The sequence below is a fragment of the Tamandua tetradactyla genome, chromosome 13, assembly GCF_023851605.1.
Source record: "Tamandua tetradactyla isolate mTamTet1 chromosome 13, mTamTet1.pri, whole genome shotgun sequence".
Lineage (NCBI taxonomy): Eukaryota > Metazoa > Chordata > Mammalia > Pilosa > Myrmecophagidae > Tamandua > Tamandua tetradactyla.
Genome location: NC_135339.1, coordinates 34640784 through 34665552, shown reverse-complemented (window position 1 = coordinate 34665552; position 24769 = coordinate 34640784). Strand labels below are relative to the sequence as shown.

Below are 24769 nucleotides of genomic sequence, written 5' to 3'. Positions count from 1 at the left end.
AACAGAGAGAACTGCATGAGCTTCAGTGCATGACCTTGATTACTGCTATTTTGGCTGCTTTGAGGTTTGTTTCCCCTGTCTCCCAATTATTCCCATGCTTGCTGGAAATCTAACCTACATCTAGATCAGAACCTTATTATTTTACAAGAATTGGCCCCAACACATTAAGTTGCAAAGCTTTGGGTCAAAGGGTGAAGCAGAAGGAAGCTGAAGAGACAAAATATTTAAAAGCCATTTCAGAGAAATCACAAGGCTGAACCTTTAGCCCAGTCTGGAAAGAAGAACACCCAAGAGAGGGTCATGACCCCTGGACTGGGTAAGAGCATGTTCAATTAATGTCTGCACTGGGCCAGATAAGTATCCTCGACTCTAGGTAAAATCCCTTCCATCTCTAAAAGACCAAGTAATTTAAAGGCATGAGATGCAAAGGGTCCACTTAGCAGAGTCTTCTAAGAGAAAGGTGGGGGATTGCATTAGTTTGCAAGCTGCCAGAACACAATATACCAGAACTGGAATGGCTTTTATAAAGAGGGATTTAATAGGTTACAAGTTTACAGCTCTGCACCTATGTAAATGCCCAAACTAAGGCATCCAGGAAAAGATACCTTAATTCAATAAAGGCTGATGCATCTGGAACACCTGGGGAGTCATGGGGGTGCCTTGCTCCTGGGCTCCATGCTTTCGGCCTCTGTTCCTGTGGGTATTTCTCACCTTGCTTCTCTGGGTCTGACTTTCATCTCTTGGCTTTCCTTGACTCTCTCCATGTTCTAGCTTGCTTAACATCTCATGGCAATGTCTACTGCACTTCAAGCATCTCCATACATCCCTGTCTATTCTCCATATGTCCGCATCTCTGTCAGCACGTTGTGAAGTTTCTGTCAGCTCTGGGGCTTCTAGTATTTCTCTAGGCTCTGTCATTTCTCCAAAATGCTTCTTCTTTTAAAGGATTCTAGTAAGTTAATCAAGACCCACCTTGAATGGGTGGAGTCACATCTCCATCTAATCAAAGATCATACCCACAATTGGTGCATCACACTTCTGTGGAGATAATATAATTAAGTTTCCAACCTATAGTGCTGAATAGGGATTAAAAGAATCTTGTGCTCCCTCAGATCAAGACCAAGTGGTAGAGTATGAACTATTCCAACAACAACTAGGGCAGTGCTCAAGAAAAATAGCCAACCAAGAATAAAGGAGGGTTGGGACAGAAGGTACCAGCTTGAGCAGGGGGAACCTGTCTTCAAAACACATCAGGACATTTGCACAGTGGGTTGAGAGGAAGTTCACGTTGGTAGTTTGGTGTGGTGGATGTTGAAAGGAAATTCAAAGGGTGTGAGTTATTTATCTCTGGATCCCAAATGCCTACCATAGTACCCAGCATATAGTTTGTGCTCAATAAATACTTGGTATGAGAATGAACAAATGAATGTAGTTAGTAACCCTCTGCTATTAAAAGCTCATGTATGGGTCTAGTAACAGAGATCTAATAGGACTCTTTAACAAAAGTTTCCAACCTTAACAGAAAAAACTAATTCATTCAACCCTTACTCAAGTTAGCTTAGGAAACCAAAAGAGCAACTGAAAAGCATTTTATTAAGATATTACAATTCTTTTTTTCCCCCCAAAGAAGTAAAAAAATGGCCTCTGCTGTCAGACTTAGGCGATATTTGAGGAAGCAAAGCAGAGTGATTAAAGGTAAAGAGAAGAAAATAATAAGATCTTTATCTCATAATTTAATATGTAGTTTTAATAACAATGCATGTATGAGCAATGCCTGGTATAAACACTCTCAATAGATGGTGACTATTATTACTTTTTGCTTGTTTGTTTTCATTTTCTTCAATGACGGAAAATAATAATATAAAATCATAATTCATAACAAAACCAAAGATATCTGTGTATGTTAATTTATAAAAGAGAAAAATAACTAATGGAAGATGACAAAACTGAATCTTTACATGTAGAGACTGACATACATGATATGCAGTTATGAAAACGAAAGCATGGAGTTAAATACATTTTCTTGGCTATGCTCATTACTTAAAGGATCACATAGTGAATCTTGTACTGAAGCAAAGTAAAATTCCTCAAGATGATATTGATACTATAGTGTTTGAATTTGGCAATTTTCTTATATAGGGTTTCATTCAAATGGATACTTCAGGATAAATAAGCTGTATGAGGGGTTTCACTCCGGGTTTAAAAATATAAGCACCAAGATGAAAAGTAGCATAAAGATCAGATATATTGGGTCATATAGATTAAGCCATATCCTTAAGAAAATAAATTTCACTCTCAGATTTAAAGCCTCAGCCAATACTAAATTGACAGCCATCCCAGACCTAAATGTAAGTAAAGATGAACTCTTCTAAAATAAGAATAAGAAAACCAAAAACAAAACACCCTGCCCTAATGATTAGAAAGTCTGACTCCATGGTTGCTGTGGTTGAGGTCAGGGTAGGTGGGATCCATTTTCTACCATAAAGAAAGCAATTGGATGTGTGTGGATCTGAGGTTCCCAGTGAAGACTCTAAATGATCTGCATGAAAGCTGTAGACCGTATGGTAGGCTGTACCCGATGAATTGCTCTTTGGATGATCAAAGGACCCTGACCAATAAGCTGACCAAGAGGGACTCTCTCATTAATGCTTCAGAGTATCTTGGCCTTATCCTATTCCAATAATTTTAACAGAGATTTAGATGAAGTCTGGATTAGTTTACTCACTATCATTGGGAAGAGTTATAACTTATGATCCCGATTGTAACCAGCAAGAGGAAAGAGAAGATTCTCAAGATGTATTGGTAGTTTGGGCCCTAGGGAAGTGTTATCCAAAGTTGGCTGCACATCAGAAATACCTGGGACTGTGTTAAAAATAAAGACACCCAAGCCTTATTCCAGACCTACTCAACTAGAACTTTCAGTAGTAAAGTCCTAGCATTTATACATATATTTTAGAAACTACCCAGGTGTGATATCTTAGAGGTGTTAAATAAATAAGCTTTTCCACAAGAATGATGGTCCTTTACTTGATAGTCTGGCTATTTTCATGAGCTTTCGAGTTGAGAGGAAACACTTCCCTGTACTCTGGCTGGATCCAATCACGACTTTCCCTTTTCTTTGATATCAACCAGACTTGGATTCAAGTCTTCCTTCTGCAATCTACAGCTTTCCGAGGTGGCTCTGTGTCACCATTTGCTCATATTAAAGTGAGAACATTCAGTGAAATGACACAGATAAAGGGTCTGCCTGGCATACAGGCAATGCCAGCTGTTACTGTTATTACGGGCTGTGGACAGGGATGCCTGCAAATCCCCCAGTTCTGTGGCTCTCTAGTCCTCCATTTTACCAGAACACACCTCTCCTGCAGCCCTGCCCAGGAGAAGGAAAAGAAGCTACATTTATTGAACACCAACTGTGTGCTGGGCACTAAGTCTCTTACAGATCTCACCTCACTCTTTAATTGTTACCAAAAGCCTCAATTTCACACATGGGGAGCCTGAGGCAGCTGGAGCTCAATGGGGAGCTTCTGCTGAGTCACCTAACGGAAAGGAGCAGAACCCGGATGCCAGAGACGTGGAGAATGGGGCGATAAAGTGGCACTGAGGATTCCCATGACACTTTTTAAAACGGTTAATATAAGGAATGGAGAAAACTTTGCCCTTTAAAAAAATCTAAAGAAAGACATTTTGAAACTGCGAGGGAGGAGGGAAGTAGCACCACCTACACTCCCCATTACCTGAAAACTCAGCTATTAGCCAGAGGAAAAGTCCTACAAACGGGCAACCACTGCTTGCTTCTCTGTCTGTCTGTCTGTCTGTCTCTCCTTCCCTTCCCTTCCCTTCCCTTCCTCCCACCTTCTCTCTCATACAAGTACCCTTTCCTAGATGCTTCAAGGTGCAACACCTCCCCTCATGATCCTCACGTATTTTCTCTCCATTTTTCTCCTTACCACTTCTCAGTACTGAACATAATTTCGATTATTTTTGTTTATTGCAACTCTTTCCCACTAGAATGTTAGCTTCTTAAGGGAAGGAATTTTTGTCTGTTTTGTTTAGTCATATCTATATGCCTAGAATAGCCTGGCACACACTGGCACTCAATAAGTATGTGTGGAATGAATAAAAGAATATAAAAAAAATCTAGAAAGGTATCAATTGTAAATGTTAATAGCAATGATCACCTCTTTAAATAGTTACATTTAAATAGCTTATTTTTCTACTATAAGTATGTATTATTTGTGTAATAATGCACTTAGAAACGTAACCTCAATTGTCCAGGAAATTACTGACTTGAAGCTGAAATGAGGGTAAAGATAGAACTGGGTTTATCTTTTAGAAAGTGAGTATGCTGGATATTTTTCACAAGTCCCTTTAAATCCACTCACTATCCTTCGTGACCTTGTCCTGTGCCATGTGAAGCTGACTGACCTCTTTGAATTGCATTAACAAGTTTCCTTACTTGTTTCCTGTTGAAAGGGATGCCAGCAACCCCCCCAGCTTGTCTTCCACTTGGGAAAAGAACTCTCAGCTCTTGCTATGGGTTGCTTCATATTGGAGGTGCCCCTCTACGGAAAGTCCCAGTTCCTGTCACATGCCCTTTACATTCCCTTATTCTCTCTGGGTTTTATAACCTCCTTTTCCCTCCTTTTGCCCCCTAGGGGTGGTAACAGCTCCCCGTTTTCACGCATCTTGGAGTGCTAAGCTTTCTTTGCTGGTCCTCATGAATTCTGCCCACATCTGTTAAATAATCCCTTTATTAAACTCTCCTCAATTAGCTAGTTGAGTATGGCCCTGATAGATGCAGTATGAAAAGGGTAAAATGTGCCTAAGGTTCTAATTCTAGTTTCCTCACTGACTTGTTCAAGGTGATCAATCTCTCTGAGCCCAGTTTCTTCATCTGAAAACTAAGAAAATTGGACTAGAAGACTTCTAACATTCTGTGATTTAAAGAAGCCCTTTGCTTAGAGAACAAACTATTTACTTCCCCATTGACTAGAAAACGTTGACAGGATCCAAATAAATTCTGAAAAAGGCTCAATCTTCCAGGAATTTATGCATAGGGGTTAGAGCTATAGGTCATTCAATAAAGCTGAGCTTCACAACAATGCATTATTGTGAAGTCTTATGTTGCTAAACAAGAACATACAGATTCTGGATGCTATCTAAATTCTCTACTTTAGTCAAGTAGATTAAAAATATCTGAAGATTCATGCAACTTCTGTTCTTCATTGGACAGTGTGGACAGAGGATGCCTAAGTGCTTAGAGGAATGATCCTTTTTTTTCTTGGTCTGTGAGGACCAAGTCCCACCTTTCTGCCATTTGACATAGCTGCTCTGTCTTAGACACAGCGTCTACCTTCTAGCGAGTCTTCCTCTCCCACCAACAAACCGTCAACAACAAAAACAGATGGAAAATAAAGGGCCTCTCCTGGGAAATGGGAAGTTATTAAGCCAAATAATACTAGATGTCCTAAGGTAGTATCTTTGAAAGTCAGAGCAGACACAGGCAGTGCACTTTCCAGTCTGGTAGGACTGGGAAAATGTGTCTATCTAAGCAGACGTGGTGGCTGTTGGAGTGGCCACCCGTACAACTGAGGCAGGATAGGCTGTCGGACAACCTCCCTTGCTTTGTCTCTCTTCATTCTCACACCTGTGAGTGTGCGTGTGTGTGTGTGTATGGGGGGAGGAGGTTGTTTGGTTTTGAAAATATTACACCAACATTATGCACTGAGAAGCACTAAACATCAATTGGTGGATTTATCCGTCTTAACGGTACTTAGTTCTGAAGAATATTAAAGACCTAGGATTGTCTCAGATGGCCAGCATGTTCCCCCCAGGATGAATTCAGAAAAAATTATCGTTTCGTCTTTGACCATCCAAGGTTTCTCAAGAAGGCAAAGTCACTTTCTGAGAAGGCAAAGGGGGGGAAAAAGGAAGACCAAAGGAGAAGGGAGCCCCAGGAGTCCAGTGAAGCTCTCTTTTGCACCACTCTCATCTGAAAGTGGGATAATAATAGCACCTTCCCCATAGATACTAGGGAAATCATAACTTCCCCATAGTTTAATAACTATTAAATGAGTTTAATACATGTAAAGTGATGATAACAGGGCCTGGAACATAGTAAACAGTCACTAAATGCAAGTTATAACCTTCCCCCCCTCCTCCTCCTCTTCCTCTTCACTCAAAGAGCTTTCATGATCTGCAACTAGGAATTCTGTCTTTATTCTGGCAATAAATTGTGCCTGTTTATGTTTCCAGATATTACAAAGTATATTGATGGTGTGTCACAGTACTTATATTAGAGGCATTAGAATTTTTAAATAAACTTAACACTGAAATTGGCTTCAATTGGCAATAATCCCATCTCATATATCCTTACTCTGCCCAAACCCATCACCATGCAGAAAGAACAATGAAGCAACATAGACAATGGTCAATTTGGTGACTCAAAAGACAATTTTGAAAAAGAAAAAAGGCGATTTAGGTTCTTACTCTCACTCATTCGACAAATATTTATTAAGTATCTGACATATTTCAAGCAGTGGCAGGAACACTGGGATGAATCAGACATTGATGTAGTCCTGGAATCCAGCTGGGGAAAAATCAGGTAGAGATTTTTAATACAGGTAGAAAGTGCTGCGGACCATGGGACAATTGCAATCAGAGTGCTGTGGACCTCCACAGTCAGGACAGACTGATTTCTGCTGGGGACTCAAGACAAATGCAGGTCACCAATGCCTGCCAGCTGCAGTGACTCATCTTAAGATAATCACCTTGAGCATAAGGATTTGGTTTTTGTCTAGGGGTTTTCATTGATCAGAATTGTGATACAAGCAGTTTTGCTTTTATATGAGCCTCTCCATAAAGTCTTTCCATGCCTGTTGCAGCAGTGCATCCAGACGTGGGTCTCAACTCGTGCTCCTTAACATCCCTTCCCCAGTTGACATGTTCCTATCATATGGCACTGTTCTTCAAGGCCTCTTGGTGTGGTGGACCAGTCCTCAGAGGAGAAAAGCACCGAGGGAACCATAACCTCTCTCTGAAATCACAGAGACATCAATCCATTCTGCCTGTGCTTAAAGCTGAGGTCCATGGCATGATGGATATTTAGTGAAATTTGGTGAAAACAAGAAAATAGGTTTTGACCAGCTTGACCACAACAAAACCTCAATAACTGGCTTGGCAACTGCAAAAGTTAATTCAGCTTTGATTCATCTATCACACAGGAATCTTTGTAAATGGCATTGGCCAGAATCAAGCTGAATGCATTGTCCAGAATCAAGCTGGTAGCCTTGCTTGAGAAAGCCGTAGGACTTTGGTAGCTAAATTCATCAAGCAAAAGAGTACACATTTTTAGATAAAACATAGAAAATAGCAAAATGTGTTTCATGTTTTAAACATGATAATCTCAAAGATGCATACATGTGTTTTTGTAGATGTGTACCTGAGTTTCATGTGCATCTTGTCAATATAACATCATCTTACCTTGTTATACCACTGTGTGATTTGGCTACATGTTGCTCTAGAAAGGTCACTGTGCCACCCCACCCACAGCTGCTTCTCAGGGAATCCACCCTGCCTACACTTCCTGCAGAAGGGACAGCCCAGGCAGCACATGTTCAATACCTGGGGCCCCACCTCCTCTGTCCGTAGATAATCGGCCCTGGCATGATTATCAGAGCCAAAGGCAGACAAATCTACAGGCTAGTCATAGAGTTACAGTCTGCCCTGAAAGACTGGACCAATCAGATTCTTTCTTAGGACCCTGAACTGGAAGCAAATAAATAGCCATCAGTTGGTTCCTAGACTGAAAGAAGTAGATGGGTAATGTGTTACAAATCATGAGATGGCAGGATATTGGATCAAGGATCCATGAACTCCTGCTGCTGCAGTACCCAGAGTCTCCTTGAATTACCTTTTAGTTATGGACTTCTTGAGGCTAAGACTTAATATACCTCCTATTCTTGGATCTCCATGAACATTCTCTTATCATTTTAAAATAATGTGGCATATGATAAATGGAAGCCTTTTATCTTGCTGGTTCAAATGGCTTTCTGTTCCTTGCAAGAAAAAGAGCCAGATTAAAACCAATGAGAAATTAAAATCTGGTGCCCACTGAATTCTGGGCCACAAAGAAGCAAGGCCAATTGGCAGTGTCTTAGCTGTTATTGAGAAGGTAAAAGAAACCAAAAAAAGCAAAAAAGGAACTGAAAACCTTTAAAGATGATTCGGAAAGTTTGTATGTGCAAGTGTCTCTGTTGGGTATGCAGCAACTTGTAGAACCAGCACCATGAATGGAGAAGATATGACCTTACTGATTTTTCTCTCATGAGCAAAACCTTGCATTTTAACGGGACTTAAAATAGACTATGAATGACTGCTGGTTATGAGATATGCTAAATGCACAGGAATCACAAGTGATTGAAGGAAACATGAAAGAAAACAAGATAATAGTAATATTTGAGGCATTGGCCAGGTGCTAGGTTTAGGGCGTGTCTAAGTGGCCCTGGTATTTATTTCCACTATGCTTTGGAAACTAAATGACACTGCTCTCTATTTAAAAATGTAAATGTATTGGTTCATTATAGACTGTGACTAAATAAAACCCAGTTTCTAAATATTTCCTCAATGGTAGCATTTCTTGGCCAAAGATCTTCCATGACTTGGAGTTAAGTATTACTTGACCAATATCTAAATATTCTGATTTATTTAGAAGTGAGTTATCATCATGTTTGATCCAGAAAGGCATTTCACTAATTTGTAACTTAAAATATGTAAAAAGTTTTCATGACTCGAAGGGATTTTTCTATTCCTATATTAGTTAGATTATGGCTTCTTGCCATGGGGAGGCAGTATGCTGAAGTGGATAATATATGAACTTGGAAACAGGTGGGCCTGGGATCAAATCCAGTTTCTATGACTTATTTGTCATGCAGCCTTAAGCAAGTTACTCCCTCAGTTTCCTTATCCCTAAAATGAAGACAATAATAGAATCTATCTCACAAGGTGTCATGAGGATTAAATAAGTTAATGTACATAAAATGCTGAGAGCAGTGCCTGGCCCATTGGAAGTATTCTACAAATGCTTGCTGCTATTATTTATATTTCTTGAAATCACAAAGTAAATAGTTAAAGCAACACATATTGAGTACATGGAGGTACTTGCTAGGTGCTTACTTTGGTGATCTTGTTCAAAACTCACAGCAGGAGAGTAGAAAATATTATCCCAATCCTACAGATCCATAAATGAGGCTTAGAAAAGTTAACTGTTTGCTGAAGTCTGCCTGGCTACTAGGTGGCAGAGCTAGAATTCATCCATTCATTCATACAACATATATATATATAGAGAGAGAGAGAGAGAGAGAGAAACTGGCTACACACTGTACCAGGTGCTATAATACAGAGATGAGCCAAACCAAAATAATCTTTGCCCTCAAGAAGCTTATCCTTACCTAAGGGAGACAGTTGTAAACAAAATAAATCAGCAAAATATATGATATATTTGATGGTGACATGTGCCAAAGAGAAAAACAAAGCAGGGAAGACGAGAGGGGACACATGTGAATGGGGATAGGGATGAAGTTCAGAATGCAGTTGCTAATAGAACAGGTAACTAGGGAAGGTCTTGCTGAGAAGGGGCATCTGAGAAAAGGCCTGAGAGAGGAGAGGAAGCAAACCGTGGGAATATCTAGTGGAAATGGGTCTGGGCAGAGGAAAAAGCGAATGCAAAGAACCTGAAGTGAGAGTGTGCCTGGAGTGTTCTGGGAACAACAAAAAGACTAGAGTGGCTGAAGCAGAGAAAAGAGGAGGAGAATAATGGAAGATAAAGTCAAAGAGGTGAGGGTATGGCTGACATTGCTTTTTGCTGAAGAAAACCTATTCCTGTGTTGGTGTTAACTGGGGTTCTGCCATCACAAATTTTACACATTTTAAGAAACCACTTTCTCTAATCAAAGAAAGAGGGGAAAAAAAAAACACTTATGGAAGAGACTCCCCCCTTGGAAAGGCCATCTTGTCAAACCACTTTCTCTAATCAAAGAAAGAGGGGAAAAAAAAAAAACACTTATGGAAGAGACTCCCCCCTTGGAAAGGCCATCTTGTCTTCCATCCTCTCCATCCCATGGAAAGGAAAACCCAGACTTGGTGCTTGCAGTCAGGCAGTTCGTCTGAACTGGAAACCACCTAGCCCAGCATACCCTCAGCCGACTGAAAGCAACCATGACGATGGCACTCGGAGCCCTTGCAGAGATGTGCTGTGGTCTCTCTGAGCTCATCACGGCACCTTCCTATGCAGGAGTTTCAATTCAAGGTCATTTTTGGTTCCTTTTCAGTAGCAGACTCAAAACCAGACCTATTCAAGTGTAGGAACAGGGCAGAGGCATTAATAGCCAGACCCCAGTGGGAGTTTTATTTTCCATTTCCTCTTCCCCCATATTTATTTGTTTCTTCCTCTCCTCTGTGTGGTAAAGGTGACCTTGCATGATATTTTCATATGAAGCTTCAAAAGCTGGGGTGGAAGATGGGGAGGTGAGGTGGAGAATGTCACCCTGATTTGGAACGTGCTCTTCCCCAAATCCTGCCAGGGTTTAGCACTGGACTCCTCGGGTTCAAATCTCCATTCTACCATTTAGAAGTTGTGAGACCTTAACCAAAATGCTCAACGTTTCTGAGCCTCAGTTTCCCCATTTCAAAATTGCTTCAAAGGATTGTCATGAAAATTAAGTGAAATCACTTAATGCTGACTAAATTTAGAATTTACTCAATCATAAGGGCTGCCTCCCTTTCCTGGGGTACTTTTCATCACAATGAGAAGGACAATAAGAGGCATATACCCAACTGGTGTGGTTGTATCTACACTGACACTCAAGGTGGGATTCAGATATTTCTGGCTTGCTTCCATCTCTCTGTTGGAAGTACTACTCTTCCTCATCTGGGTGGTCCCAGCCCTCTCAACTGATAAATAAGCCTTTCAAGTTCAGACACAGAGGTCAGCCTTCTCTTTCTCTCGAGGTAGGGAGATTATGGGGGGATGGAGGTGAGTGGACAATTGGGCCACTGACAAATGGAGAAGATGTTCTAGCCTCATTTACTAACTTCCCTGGGGCAGAAAATGTGAGCTTCCATGTAAGGAACTAAGGGCAATGTTTGTAAATTATCTGATAGAAGCACGAAATAAACAGCAAGCATTCTTTCCAGACAAGGAGACTTTTAGCAAAAGAATCTATATGGGTTATATTTTATATTTTTTCCACCTTTGGTGTAGTTTATCTTATGGGAAAGGGACACACAGATGTTGGTGAATATTGCTGAATGATTATAGCTTATCAACTGTATATGTTCTTGTAGAAAGGAAAAAATCACTACACTACATGGTTATGTTAGACAGTAGACAGTCCCCCATGACAGGCACTGGAATATAGCAAATGTTAGAGGTTACTATCAGCAATAGTATAAGCCAGAAATAAATGATATATCAGAAAGAGCTACAGCATTTTATAGGAACAGCCAAAGCAGCTACAGCATTTTATAGGAACAGCCAAAGCAATTGTCTTTGTATGATTGTGATGGGAAAAAAAAGAATGTGACCTGGAAATTTGTCTTTAGCTCTATGGTTTGAACAATTAGAATAATTTATTTTCCTTTTGAGAGATGGAAATATTACCATTTGAGAGACAATTTATTATGTTCCTGACTAATCTACAGACAATGCCTTCTCAGATTATGACTTTAAGTTTTTTCTATCATGTCATTACAGCACCACATTCTCAGTATCAAATAGTTAAATGGCCTTGACACAAATCCATGAAACGTACTTAGAGGAAAGACGTAAGAATTTCCCACAGGCTAGAACCCTATTATAACATGGGTAATCTCGTTTAAGGAATCCCCAATTTACTGCATTTGTAAATTCAGGTTAAACTGTGCCAGGATTTCCTAAAGGATGTGCCCTAGGATGAGACCCAATTCCACTCCTAGTTGTAGGAGAACCTAAAGACATGCCCACCAAAAGACCTGTACAAGAATATTCAAACAGCTTTATTCCTAATAGCCCAAACAGAAAATGACTGAATGGCCAGCAATAGTAAGATGGATAAAATCACAGTATATAAGTTCAATGAAATACTACTCAGAGTTAAATGGAAAAAAAAAACCAAAAAAAAAACCATCGCCATGCACAGCAACTTGAATGGATCTCAAAATATTACATTGAGCAAAGAAGCCAGACACAAAAGTGCATAGATTGCATGATCCAATTTACACGAAGTCCTAAAGCAGACAAAACTAATCTATGGAGATAGAGATCAGAATAGTAATTAGCTGCTTGGCAGAAGAGTGGGTGGGAATTATGGAACTGGAAGGGCATAATGGAACATGCTGAATGCTGGAATGTTCTAGATCTTGATCAGGGTTCTGGTTACATGGGTATATACACATGAAAAATTCATCATCTGTGCAGGTTATTCTGCATAAGTTATGCCTCAACTAAAAAAAGAAAAAGAGAAAGAAACAAAGAATATTAAATATCAAGAATTAAATAAAGATTTGTGTGCTCTGGGTGACTTTTGTAAGACTCTGGGATCATAAACTCAAAAACTATGACTCCTTTGTTAGGAGAGAAAATGTGAATCCCTTACAGATAGACTTGTTACTGGGCTACATTGTGGAATACCCATTCATCATTGACCAGCATTATTGGGGTCTGCCTGTGCCAGGCAGTATGGAAGCTGCTGGAATATGATGGGGAAGAGGACTGTCATGGTCCCCACTCTGTGGGAGGAGGCAACACTTCAGAAAAGAACTACACATATTTTGAAATGTGACAAATGCTATAAGAAGAAATACGTAAAAGAGATCTCTGAAAAAGAATAAGAGGTGGGATTTTATTTTATTTGGGAGACCAGGAAAGTCTCTTCAGAGGAAATGATTTCACAAAAAATGTGAAGGCTGAGTAGGAGTCACCCAGAAGAATGGAATGTGAGTACAAATGTATTAAAAGCAGAAGGGTGTGTGTGTGTCTGTGTGTGTGAGGAAGAAAGAGAGAAAGAGAGGAGCAAGGGTGAAGGCCTTGAGTTCACTGGGTCCAAAGAGCTTACACTTGAGAAGATGGAAATGAAGTTTGGGGTAGGGCAGGATAAGGGCATGGAGAGCTTTCCAGACCATGACTAGGGTTTTGATCAAATGCCGACTATAATGGGAAGGTCAAAGTGTTCTAAGGGTTTTAAGCAAGATCTGATTTACATTTTGAAAATTTCACTCTGTCTGCCAAGGAGAGAATAAACTAAGAACAGATAAGAATAAAATCAAGAGGACCAGATAGAAGTAGTGAAGTAAACCAGAAAAGAGAGGATGACTTGAAATAGGATAGTGGCAATGGATAAGGAGAAAGGTAGATAGAAATAAGCCAGTTTTTCTATTAGATTTTTTCTAGAATTTGATTTTTTCTAGATCTCTCTAATTCCCCTTCTCCCTCACCCCAACAAAACACACATACACCCATTCACAACAGACCCTCACCCACTCACCCACTAAATTCCAACTGTGATGAGAAAGAAACAATAATGACGCACACCCAGCACATTACTAGGAATTCTAATGCATTGTTCAGTTCAAGAAAAGGCAATCAGGAGTAAAAACTAACATTTACTCGGCATCACCTGTATGCCAGGCATTATACTAAGTACTTTCCCATTGTTGGTTTGTATACCAAATTGGACATTATTTTTATTTCCATTTTAATAGACAAGGAAATCACGGCTAGAAGAGGTTGACTAATTCTTTCATTGCTGTCTCATAGTTATTTTAAGTGGTAGAGATGGGATTCAAGTTCAGATTTATCCAACTACAGAAACCATGTTCTTTCCACTACCCTCTACTGATGATCCCGTTATCATAGCATTATAACATTTTAATAAAAACAACAGAAAGCGTAATCCAAAAATGACTCTCTAATGGTGAAATTTCAAACTTTAAAACATCCACCTTCAGAGCAGGTCATAGAACTTAGGTGACCCCTTAGTCTCATCTGCCTGTGATTTAACCACAAACCCAGCTCATGCACAGGTGCCTGGGGGCCAATGATGTCTGGGAGAAACCACAAAGGGGTGGAGATAGCTGGGTTCAGTTCAGTTTTGCTTGCACAGGTAGAGTTCATCAGAGCTAGCCCAGCTCAGATTTGCTTGCACAGGTAGAGTCTTGAATAACCCTGAAGTGTCCTAAGTTGGATTTCACTACAAGTCAGATCTGATCTAGCTCCTGCCTCCAGAAACAGCAGTCTTGTGGGGAAGGAAATGAATTCCCTTTATAAAAGCCAACCCATTTCTAGTATATTACATTTCTGGCAGCAATAACAAACTAAAACAGATTTTGGTACCAAGAGTGGGGTGCTACTGTTTGTAAATACCAAACATGTTGGAAAGGTTTTTTAAATGGGTGGGGGAAAATTATGGAAGAGTTGTGAGGCACTTGATAGAGAAGGCCTAGAATGCTTTGAAGAGACTGTTGGTAGAAACATGGACTCTAAAGCTACTTCTGATAAGGCCTTAGACAGAAATGATGCATGTGTTATTGCCAATATGTGTTATTGCAAAATTTTAAAGTGGCAGAGAATTTGGCAAAATTAAGTGCTGGTATTGGATGGAAGACAGAATTTGAGAGCAATGGACTTGAATATTTAGCAGAAGACATTTCCAAACCAAAGGTGGAAAATGAAAATGCAGCCTGGCTTCTCCTAGCAGCTTATAGTAAAATACAGCAGGAAAGAGATAAGCTGAGAAATGAACTCTTGGGTACACAGAAACTAGAAATTGATGGTCTAGAAAATTCTGGACTTCCAGAAAGGGATATGCTAGAGAATAGGGCCCCACATGAAGATTTAACAAAACATCGAACCAGTCAACCATTTTAGAAAAAGTCAGAATTGGAAATGGAGTTATGCAGAAAGGATAATGGAAGGTCATATTATCTGATGGGTGTGATCCATGTTTACTGCTTGGAAAACTGATAAGTTTCTTGTGAGATCTGTACTAACAGAAGCACTGCCCATTTGAACTAAAAGGGACAAATTGAAGGGAAATTTACTTTCAAGGCAGAACCATGTAAGCTAAGTTCTGAAGCTGAGAAATCTCAGGCCAGGACAGTGGATACATGCATGCAATTGGAGAGGATGAGTTTGAATTGAAAACAAAGGGTGAGCCTTCTGCCTTGATGTTCAGGAAGAGTTTTTGTGCCTCAGGCCACAGAGAGGGTGGGGCACATTCCTTGGGGATTTGGGAGAGCCTAGCTGCCACCCCATTGTTCTGAGGGGGTTGAGTGTGTGCCCCGGGGATGGCAGAGAACCTGAGTGCTGTCCCGATGCTTGGAGAGTGTGGAGCTGAGAAAAAGGTGGTCTCCTCAAAGTTACCCAGCATTGCTGGGGTGGGATTGCCATTTTCTAAAGCCTTGAGGATGAATGACTCTCAAACTTTGAAATCCAACGGAGTTTGCTCTGCATGTTTTTGGAACTGTTTGGGTCCCGGTGACCCCTGTTTTTCTTCCAATCTCCCCCTATGGCAATGGGATCATCTGTCCTATGACTGTTCTTCCTATGGATAGTGGTAGCAGATAACTTTTCCTGAGTTTTACAAGTCCAGAGACAGAGGAGGATTTTGCCTTAGGATAGACCATGCCTGTAGCTGACCTTGATGAGATTTTGTACTGATTTTGATTTTGTTTGTATTTGTATTTTTACTGAAAAAAAGGGTTAAAACTGTGTAATATTGTAATGGAATAAATGTATTTTGTATATATAGAGAACATGTCTTTTGGGGGTCCAGAGGGTGGAATATGCCAATTTGAAACTGTTATATACTCCAAAAAAGCTGTATTCTTTAATCCTGACTCAATATTGTGGGTGGAATCTTTTTGATTAGGTTTTTTCCACAGAGATGTGACTCACCTAATTGTGGGTTGTGCCTTCTGATTAGGTGGTTTCCATGGAGATGTATCTCCACCAATCCAAGGTGGATCACTTACTGGAGTCCTATAAGAGGCAATCATTTTGGAAAAAGCTTCAGAGATGACACAGACAGAGACATTTGGAGATACAAAAGGAAAATGCCTCAGGGGAAGCAATTCGAAATGAGAAGCCAGGAGAGGAAGCATATGATATCACTGTGTGCCTTCCCAGCTGACAGAGAAACCCTAAACATCATCAGCTCTTTCTTGAGTCAGGGTATCTTTATCTGGATGCTTTAGTGTAAACGTTTTTATGGTCTTAGAACTGTAAACTTGTAACTTAATAAATTCCCTTTATAAAAGTCAACCCATTTCTGGTATATTGCATTTTTGGCAGCATTAACAAAATAAAACAGGGGTGCACAGGTGGTTCAGTGGTAGAATGCTCACCTTTCATATGGGAGACCCAGGTTCAATTCCTGGACCATGTACTCAATCAATCAATCAATCAATCAACCAATAAAATATAACAGGGGCATTTTGGAGAAGGCCCAGACATGGATGCTTCAAGAGCCGATGCAGAGAGCAGACAGCAGAGAGACAGAACCAAGTGACAGACATCTAGAGATGCTAAGCTAAGAGATGAAACCCAGAGTTGCCTTGGAGAAGCTAAGTCAGTACCCACAGATGCTTACAGAGAAAGCCACTGGAAACAGGAGCTGAGAGAGCAGTTTGAAGCCAGAAGCTGGGAGAGAAGGCCAGCAGATATTGCCATATGCCTTCCCCTGTGACAGATGCAATGAGCCTTTCTTGAGTGAAGGTATCCTCTTGTTGATGCCTTAATTTGGACATTTTCATAGTCTTAGCACTGTAAATTTGTAACCTAATAAATCCCCTTTGTAAAAGCCAATCCATTTCTGGTATGTTGCATTTTAGCAGCTTTAGCAAACCAAAACCAACCCCAAACCCAGATTTCCTTCCTGCTTCTGCCAATTGGCCTTTGTCCAATTACCAAGGGTGAATTTCTTTCAGGTTACCAAGTGACCAAGGGCCCCATACCCTGGGGACTCTTGGAAAAAAGGATGTATCAGTTAGGATTTGGTCAGAGACGCAGAACCACTTTGAGGGACATGGAACAAGGGATTTGTTATACAGATTAAACTTTTATGCAACTATGGGAGCTGGTGAAGAAAGTGATGGTAGGCTATTTTGTTCTGGTGGGGGACCTGAAGTCACTGTAGGTCATCAGGCTCAGCAATAAAGAAAGAACACAGTTCCTAAAGTGGAGGAGAGCAAGCACAAAGCTGGAAGCATAGGGAAAATATGGAAACAATGAGAACTCACTGGAACCCATGTGTGACTTTAGTGCCTCCACCCTCAACAATGTGGGAGACCTGTATAAGAAACTCATTTCTTCTCCCTGAAACTGCACATACAGCAAGCTCAGGGCTCAGTCAACTTGAAGGAGGAGAATGCACCAGAGGTGGAGGAACCACAGGCCCAGGTGCTGCTCCACACCAAGATGAACCACTAGATCAACATGAAGCAGATGGCGGACACCCTATGCCAAACTTTAGAGCATTGCTACTCAGGAGATAGGCTTAGAGAACAAGTGATGATACAATGCAAGGGTTTTTATGAATGGGAGTGGAAAGAGAATTCAAATTCAAATCTATAGTGCAACTCTGATGAAGGCATTCTGTAAGAAACTTGAAATCCAGGTGTAGAGTGGCTTAGACCTGCAAATCAATTAATAAACTATTAACAAATGCTAGCCATGTGCAAGACACTTCCTAGGCATCACGGTAAAGGTACAAAGAGCTTCAAGATGTGATCCTTGCCCTCACTTCAAGGAAGATAAGATAGACATGCACATATATTTACTTAATAAATACATTACACCCATTTGATCATCTCTAGTGTACTTCCAAAGTTGGTAGGATAGTTTTTAGCATTGTCAGACCTGGGTTCAAATAGTGCTTTGCTTCCCACTAGATTTGTATGATCTTGGGCAATTTACTTAATCTCTCTGAGTCTTCAATTTCTGATTTATAAAGTAGAGGTAGTAATAGTATTATTCCATAAGTGATTATAAGGGTAAACAGATAATGCATGTGAAACAATGGCACACAGTAGATATTCAATAAATGGTAAGCATTTAAAGTTTTATCACCATTGTCATCATTGTCATCATCATAATTATCATTGCTTCTTCTTGGATTTAAAACCTACAAGAGTAAACTTGTAGCTTTAGGGTCACAGGCACATTAATATACAAAATTCTGAATGCCCAGTCACTGTTCAGATAAACTCATACATTCACATATTTATTTCTCATTCAATAAATAACTTACTGCTACTATTCAAGACACATGTGCCTCAAACACATTTAACAGTTAAATCAATGTGAGATAGGAAATGATTAGCCTCAAATGACTATAGTATACAATGTACTTAGGAACTGAAGTTCAGTTCAGCAAATAGATCCTAGGATTTCCAAGAGTGGTTGAAAGGAGGGAAATATCACAATGGCTTGTAGTGATCAAGGAAGGCTTCAGGGAACAAGTGGCATTGGACTTCAGCTTTGAAGAATGAGTAAAGTCCACAAGATGAGGCAACAAGGGACACTCCTGGAAAGGAGAGTGAGGTGAGCAACAGGCTGAAAGCTGGAAATTTCCTCCTACCCCCAACTCCTTCACAAGGGTGTGAGGAGAGCAGAATGGGTTTATCAGGTAACGAATAGGTCAAGATGCAGGTTTTGCAGGAGTTTGAATGCCAAGATTAGGAATTCAGATTTTGTCCGTGAATTGAAAACTATCAAAGCTGTTCATACAGAGAAGGGGCACAATGAAAGCCAAGATCCAGGAAAAATAATGAGACGAAAGTCTATGGGATGGATTAGTGTGGGAGGAACCACAGAAAAAAGGCCAATTGAAAATCCATCCACAGAAATTCAGAAACTACAGATAGGTCTGAACTGAGACAATGGAAATGCAGAGAGGAATGCAAAAATACTTTGAAGGGAAGAAACAATAGTTCTTAATCCCTGGTTGCACATAAGGAATAAATAAAGATAGCAAAGACGAGACAAGATTCTAAGCCAAGGCAGCATAAATAGAAAATAGGAAAACTGAGGGGTGGGAGATGAAAAAGAGGTTGTGTTCCTCTGTAAACATACTGAGTCTTAGTGACTGCAAGTGAAAACACAGGGTCCGTTGTTGAAGGCCAGAGATAAAGAGTTGTCTGTGAGCCAGCTGAGACCAGTGTGGATGTGTGAGAGAATGGCAGACTGAACTCAGGGGATACCCACCTCATGCATGGCAAGAGGTTTCAGAGAAGGAACAGGCAGCCCTGGGGCCCTCGTAAACCTAAAGAAAGCATCTGGTTTGCTGAAGGGGAACAACAAAGATTTCCAAATCCTCATAATTCTTCAAGATCCAATGATGCTCATTTCTACAAAAGAAGAATCTGGACCTCCTCAAACCATCTCAAGAAAGAGAGACAATGTTCACTAAAAAAAAAGGTTGAATTATTGTCCATGTTGTGGTCACAATGGCTGCATCAGTCAGGTTCCACAGGAAATGGATGACACATTCAAAGGGTTTTGCTTAAGACTGATGATGAAGAGTCCATTTACAGAGATAGTAGGGACCAGCCACAGTAGTAAACTGCAGAGAAGGAGGCAATGATGTTACCTGAAGCCTAGTTAAGGCCAAAGGGGAGAAGTGTCTCTCCAACAGGGGCTCTAGCTATAAGCGAGAGCCTGCAAACCTTGAATGGTTAGGGAGAGAGCAGGAGGAATAAATACTCCCAATCTTTCTCTCCTTCCATCTTCCCATTTCCTGTCAGCACATAGGAAAATTGGCCAAACCCATTCAGAAGCCAGAAGCAATAGAATCAGTACTGCTCAGCCCTCCAGGACACAGAGCAGGGCAGAGAAGAGTGAAGAATGGGTGTTGAGAAGAAAAAAGAAAATAACCAGTACATGGGCCCATTATGATTCCTAGTTCAATGTCATCCTTGGAGCAGAAATAGAATGTTTTATCATCAATGATATGCATTTGTATAGAATTTTATGCTTTTTAAAGTGTTTTCACATATATCCTTCCTTTTGAACACAGTAACGCTATGAGGTAGTTAAGACCATGTTATTCATGTCCATTTAACACTCATGCCTGGAGAAGTTAAACCGCTTATCCAAATTCACAAAGCAAGTGAGTAGTAGAATCCCTCTTACAAATAAATCCTTCTGATTTATAATCCAATGCTCATTACCAGGTGTGAAATTAACTAATCTGGGAAAGGACCCTTGCCATGAAAAGCTTAAGGACATGGCCTTCCAGAATATGGCATGCCATGTGGCCCTAGCCTGGCTGGGTGTACAGAGCCTTCCAGGCTTTTTTTAACAAGCAAATATTCCTGACACTTCAGTTATCCCAATCCAAACAATGAACACACTGTGCAATCTCTTCATAAATTTCATTCAGTTGGATGCAATGAGAATAAGTCAAAGCTTTGTGTGTATTCCCTCAAAAAAATCATCCAACAAAACAGAGATTGTTGTAATGGAAACATCTAGGCTAGAGACAAGAGGCAACACAAGCTCTGTGTTTCATGAACCTGGTTCTGAATCTTTCATCTCATCACCGTGTGGCAGAGGAAGGTCTTCCTTCAGGAAGCCTAAACCTTACTTTCTTCCACAAATCAAGGCAGAGCCTCCAGCATTATACATTTGGACAATTTTAAAAATTGCACATCAGATGAAATGTTTTTTAGAACTTTTCATATTTGATTTCTTGTCCTCTCCATGTACACCTTTCCAAGTTACTTCCTCCACTCCACTAAATGTATGCACACCCAAGAAGTAGTCAGGAAAATGGTAGTTTTAACATATACTTTTCATTGGTTCTGTCTTCAAGCAGCTAACAGAAAATAATGAGAAAATGAATGAAAATAAAAATATGACAAGTCCATTATAGTGACCCACCTCCAAGAGAACCTTTACAGAATGCTGGCAGCTTTGCACTCACGGTCTATACTGCTGCAATTGTTTACCTGAAGGTGTTCTCTGGGATCCCTTAGCCAATGTGGGGTGACAGTTGGTGCATAAATGCCTAGCCTCCCCGTATTCCCATGGGAGGATTCCAAGATTTACTACACACAGGCTCCTAGAGAGTCCTTCAGAGGTTGTGCTCCACTGACATATGCTTTATTGACTTTTCACCTCTCTTCATTAATTGTGTTTCTGGGAATCATGTCCCAAATAACCTGCACCCACATCTTTCTCTCAGGAATTTCTTTTGGGGGACCCATACTAAGACAGCCATTTATCATAGTCAGGAAATACTAAGCACACGTGTCACCACTCCCTAGGCCAGTGCCCATGACAGATATGTAGGTTGATCATGCTTTTTTTCATGAGCCCGAAAAAGTCTAAAAATCCTTCTCTGGGCAGCCATTAGAGTTGACCAGAGTTGGTATGTGGGATGAAACCATAAGGATACATGCTTTAAAAATTTTTTTTAAAAAGCAATAATCAAGAAATGTTTAAGGACTTTGAAGGGAGGGGGGTTAGATCATGGTTGTCTGAGAGTAAGACCTGCACTGAACCTGAAGGGTAGCCAAGACCTTCCAAGATTTCCTGGAGGAAGGTACGTAGTAGTGTAGAGAAGAGGATGTGCCAGGCATATTCTGAGACTTGAGAACTATAAAGCTGCCACAGGCAGGGAGATTGTGCTGAGGGAGACCTCAGATTATGTTGAGGGGTCTCAAGAGTTCTTTCCTTGTGGTAAAACACGTGTTAAGTTTTAGTGTCTTGATCTGCTTAAATCTGGGGACTTTGACCTTCATCCAACTTAACCATTCATCACCCTGTATAAAACTTTGAAGCTACCCCTATCTAAACTCAGAGCTTTGTTTAGTTTGTTTCCCTAGTTCTCTAAACCACACCACCATTCCTCTATCAACCCTAGAGGGAACAAAAGAAAACTAATTTTAATAGAATGCCAGACACCACACTGGGGACTTCCATAACTTGCCTCATTTAATCCTCATACCAAACAAGAAGGAAGAAGGGAAACAATACTGTCTCCATTTTTAGACGAGGAAATAAAGACTTAGAGGAGTTAAAGAATTTGACCAGGGTTAGAAAATAGAGCTAAAAGTAGCTAAAAAATAGAGTTGGGATTCAGCCTCAAAAGTTTGTACATTTTTCATCCTTCACCAAGGTCTTTTATTTTCCATTTAATTACCTCCTTCTCTCTGCTTCCACTACTATTCCCTAACATCATTCCCAATATGAGAGTCTCTAGTAGAGCTCGTTGCTTAATCATTTAACCGCCAAGAGGGGCAACTGTACACTGTACGGTGGTAGGTGCTTCCCTGGGTGAGCCGATGCACAACTTAATGCATGGTCTCTGGCCTCAGAGCAATTTTTACAATTAACTATAGAGTATAGGAAAGAATTGATAGAAGGAAGAGGGGGAGGCATTAAAAAGTGGGGAAGCAGGGGAATTGAGTGTGGGCTGGGTTGGGAACCCAACAAACTCATGGTTTACCATGGAATCCCTTTATCTGCTTTGTTTCAGCCCATTCCTGGGAACTTTCCTTCACCCCTCCCTGCTAATCTTGGGGACACAGTAGGAACAACCATGATTGCAGAAATGTGACCCTCTGTTCCTGACATGATCCTGAACACAAAACCAAGCATCCTAAACAGTCACTTCTAGGGGGTAAATTTGTAAATGTTGGTTATGTTTTCTTTCTCAATATTACTAGCTAACATTGTTGAGCAAGACTCTGTGCTAAGCACTTTCTGTGCATTAAATCATTTAATCCTCACAGCAGTCACAACACTTTTTTGCAGATGGGCGAGTTAGGCCCAAAAAATTTCAACCACAGGGATGAAATGGCAAACTGAAACCCCAGTTTGCCCAGCTCTAGAGCCTGAACTCTTTACCACTGTATTAAACTGACAACTAATACATCCTTAAAAAAATGCATTTTTGCTTCAAAAATATCACGGCCATATAGTACATGTGTATGTAGACATGTATATAGTAAAATGTCATTGTCCAAATATAAACAAAATAGAAGAAAATGGAAAATCATATGTTATTTCATATCCAGCAATAACTACTCAACATTTTCCTGTATATGCTTTTCTAAGACTGTCCAGACTAGATTAGACCCACTGGTTGTTTGTGCTCACAGACCCTACACTGCTCATTCATTGCATTTAGCAGAATTATGATTAATTGGTCATATAATTATTTGCCTAATGATATTTTTCTGCTAGACTATTAGCTTCACGAGGGCAGCAGCTGTGACTCCATTTTTCACTGCACTGTCCCTGGAGACTAGCACAGTAAATGACACATGGTAGATATTTAATAAGTGTTTTTGAATAAATAAATGATACCCTTAACTACTTCCTTAAGAAAGGTTTTAGGAGTAAAATTGCTGGGTCAAAGAATATGAATATTTTTAACACTTATCACATATTGCTCAATTACCCTCCAGAAAGGCAGTACCAATTCCCATTGCTGTCACTGCTGTGCAGAGGGCAGGACTCCTCAGCGCATGTGTATGTCTTCAGCCAAACTATCACTTAATTTTTAAAACCATTTTATAAGGTGATTGGCCAAACTGAATCAAAAGAATCTCCTCCCAAAATCAAGTTGTGGGTAGACAGTACAGTGAATTATCATTTTACAAAATTACACTGAATCCAAAGAACAGTTCTTCCTGCTTGTGCATCCATTTTACCTATTGATATTAGTTATACTCACAGAACCTAGGTTTTCTCATTAAAATAATGACTGTCATTTGCTGAGGACCCACTATTTCCCACACTCTCTCATTTAATCCACATTCAGCTTGTTCTAGATAGATGTCATGATTATTCTTATTTCACAGACAAGAAAACTGAGACATAGCGAGGTCAGGTGACTTGCCCAAAGCCACAGAGCTAAAACATAATGGCTGGTATCTGAATGCACACAGGCTTGATTCTAGATCTTGTGTGTTTCAGTAAGCATTATATAACTTCTACTGTCAACAGTCTGATTTTTTGGATCCCACTTTCATGGTTTCTTGAAACAAACAAACAAAAAATCATAGGCCCAGCACTATTTCAAAATGATTCTTCTAGAGGTAGCTAGTTTAGGCATCTGTCATTCGCCACAGATCTTACATAACTTGTTTTAGATAAGTATCATCATTATTACATTTTGTAGATAATAAACCAAGGTTCACATAAGTTATGTAGCTTGCCTACACAACTAGGAAGCAGTAGAGACAAAATCCACACCTACAATCTATTACTACTACAACCATCTTCTCCAGATAATTCCTAGCTATTACTTATTTATTCATTTACCAAATTTTCAGCTAAGACCTAGATGAAACAAACTTGCCAGCTGGAAAGAGGGTTTGAGAAAGACATAGAAGTTTTAGTTCCAGTTTTGCCACTAACTTTGTGATCTTGAGCATGGAGAAATTACAAACTGTAAAGTCCCCTCCAATTATAAATTCCAATGATAAATTCTGAGCATTGTGCAGTGGAAAGACAATAACCTTAAGCATTAGAAAGATCTTTTTTCAAAACCTGACTTTTCCCTTTCAAGCTGACGGATACTGGTCAAAGCAGCTAAACTTTCTGAACTTTAATTTCCTCATCAATAAGTTAGGACTCATAATAATGTCCTTGCTGTATTCTTATAAGGATTAGAACCAATGTATGTAAAGTGTCTTGGACAAGTCTTGGCCTGTAGTGGCATCAATAAAAGAGTGCTGGTGCTGCCAATGCTGATGACACTGGTGGTTGTGGTGGGGG

General features: G+C 40.1%; 1 protein-coding gene across 20 annotated transcripts in view; it reads right to left on the bottom strand.

The window, feature by feature from the left end:
* The window catches only part of LOC143653850 (uncharacterized), a 353382-nt gene that overhangs the window by 202443 nt on the left and 126170 nt on the right, over positions 1-24769 (bottom strand). The window contains exon 8 of one of the 20 annotated variants that reach the window (XM_077125196.1): positions 6309-6592. The exons of 17 other annotated variants lie outside the window; for them this stretch is intronic. The gene's annotated coding sequence lies outside the window, so the exon portion shown is untranslated. Of the gene's footprint in view, positions 1-6308; positions 6593-10039; positions 10352-15753; positions 16019-24769 lie in introns of those variants that run through there. 2 more of the 20 variants (XM_077125188.1, XM_077125195.1) reach the window with 2 other exon arrangements.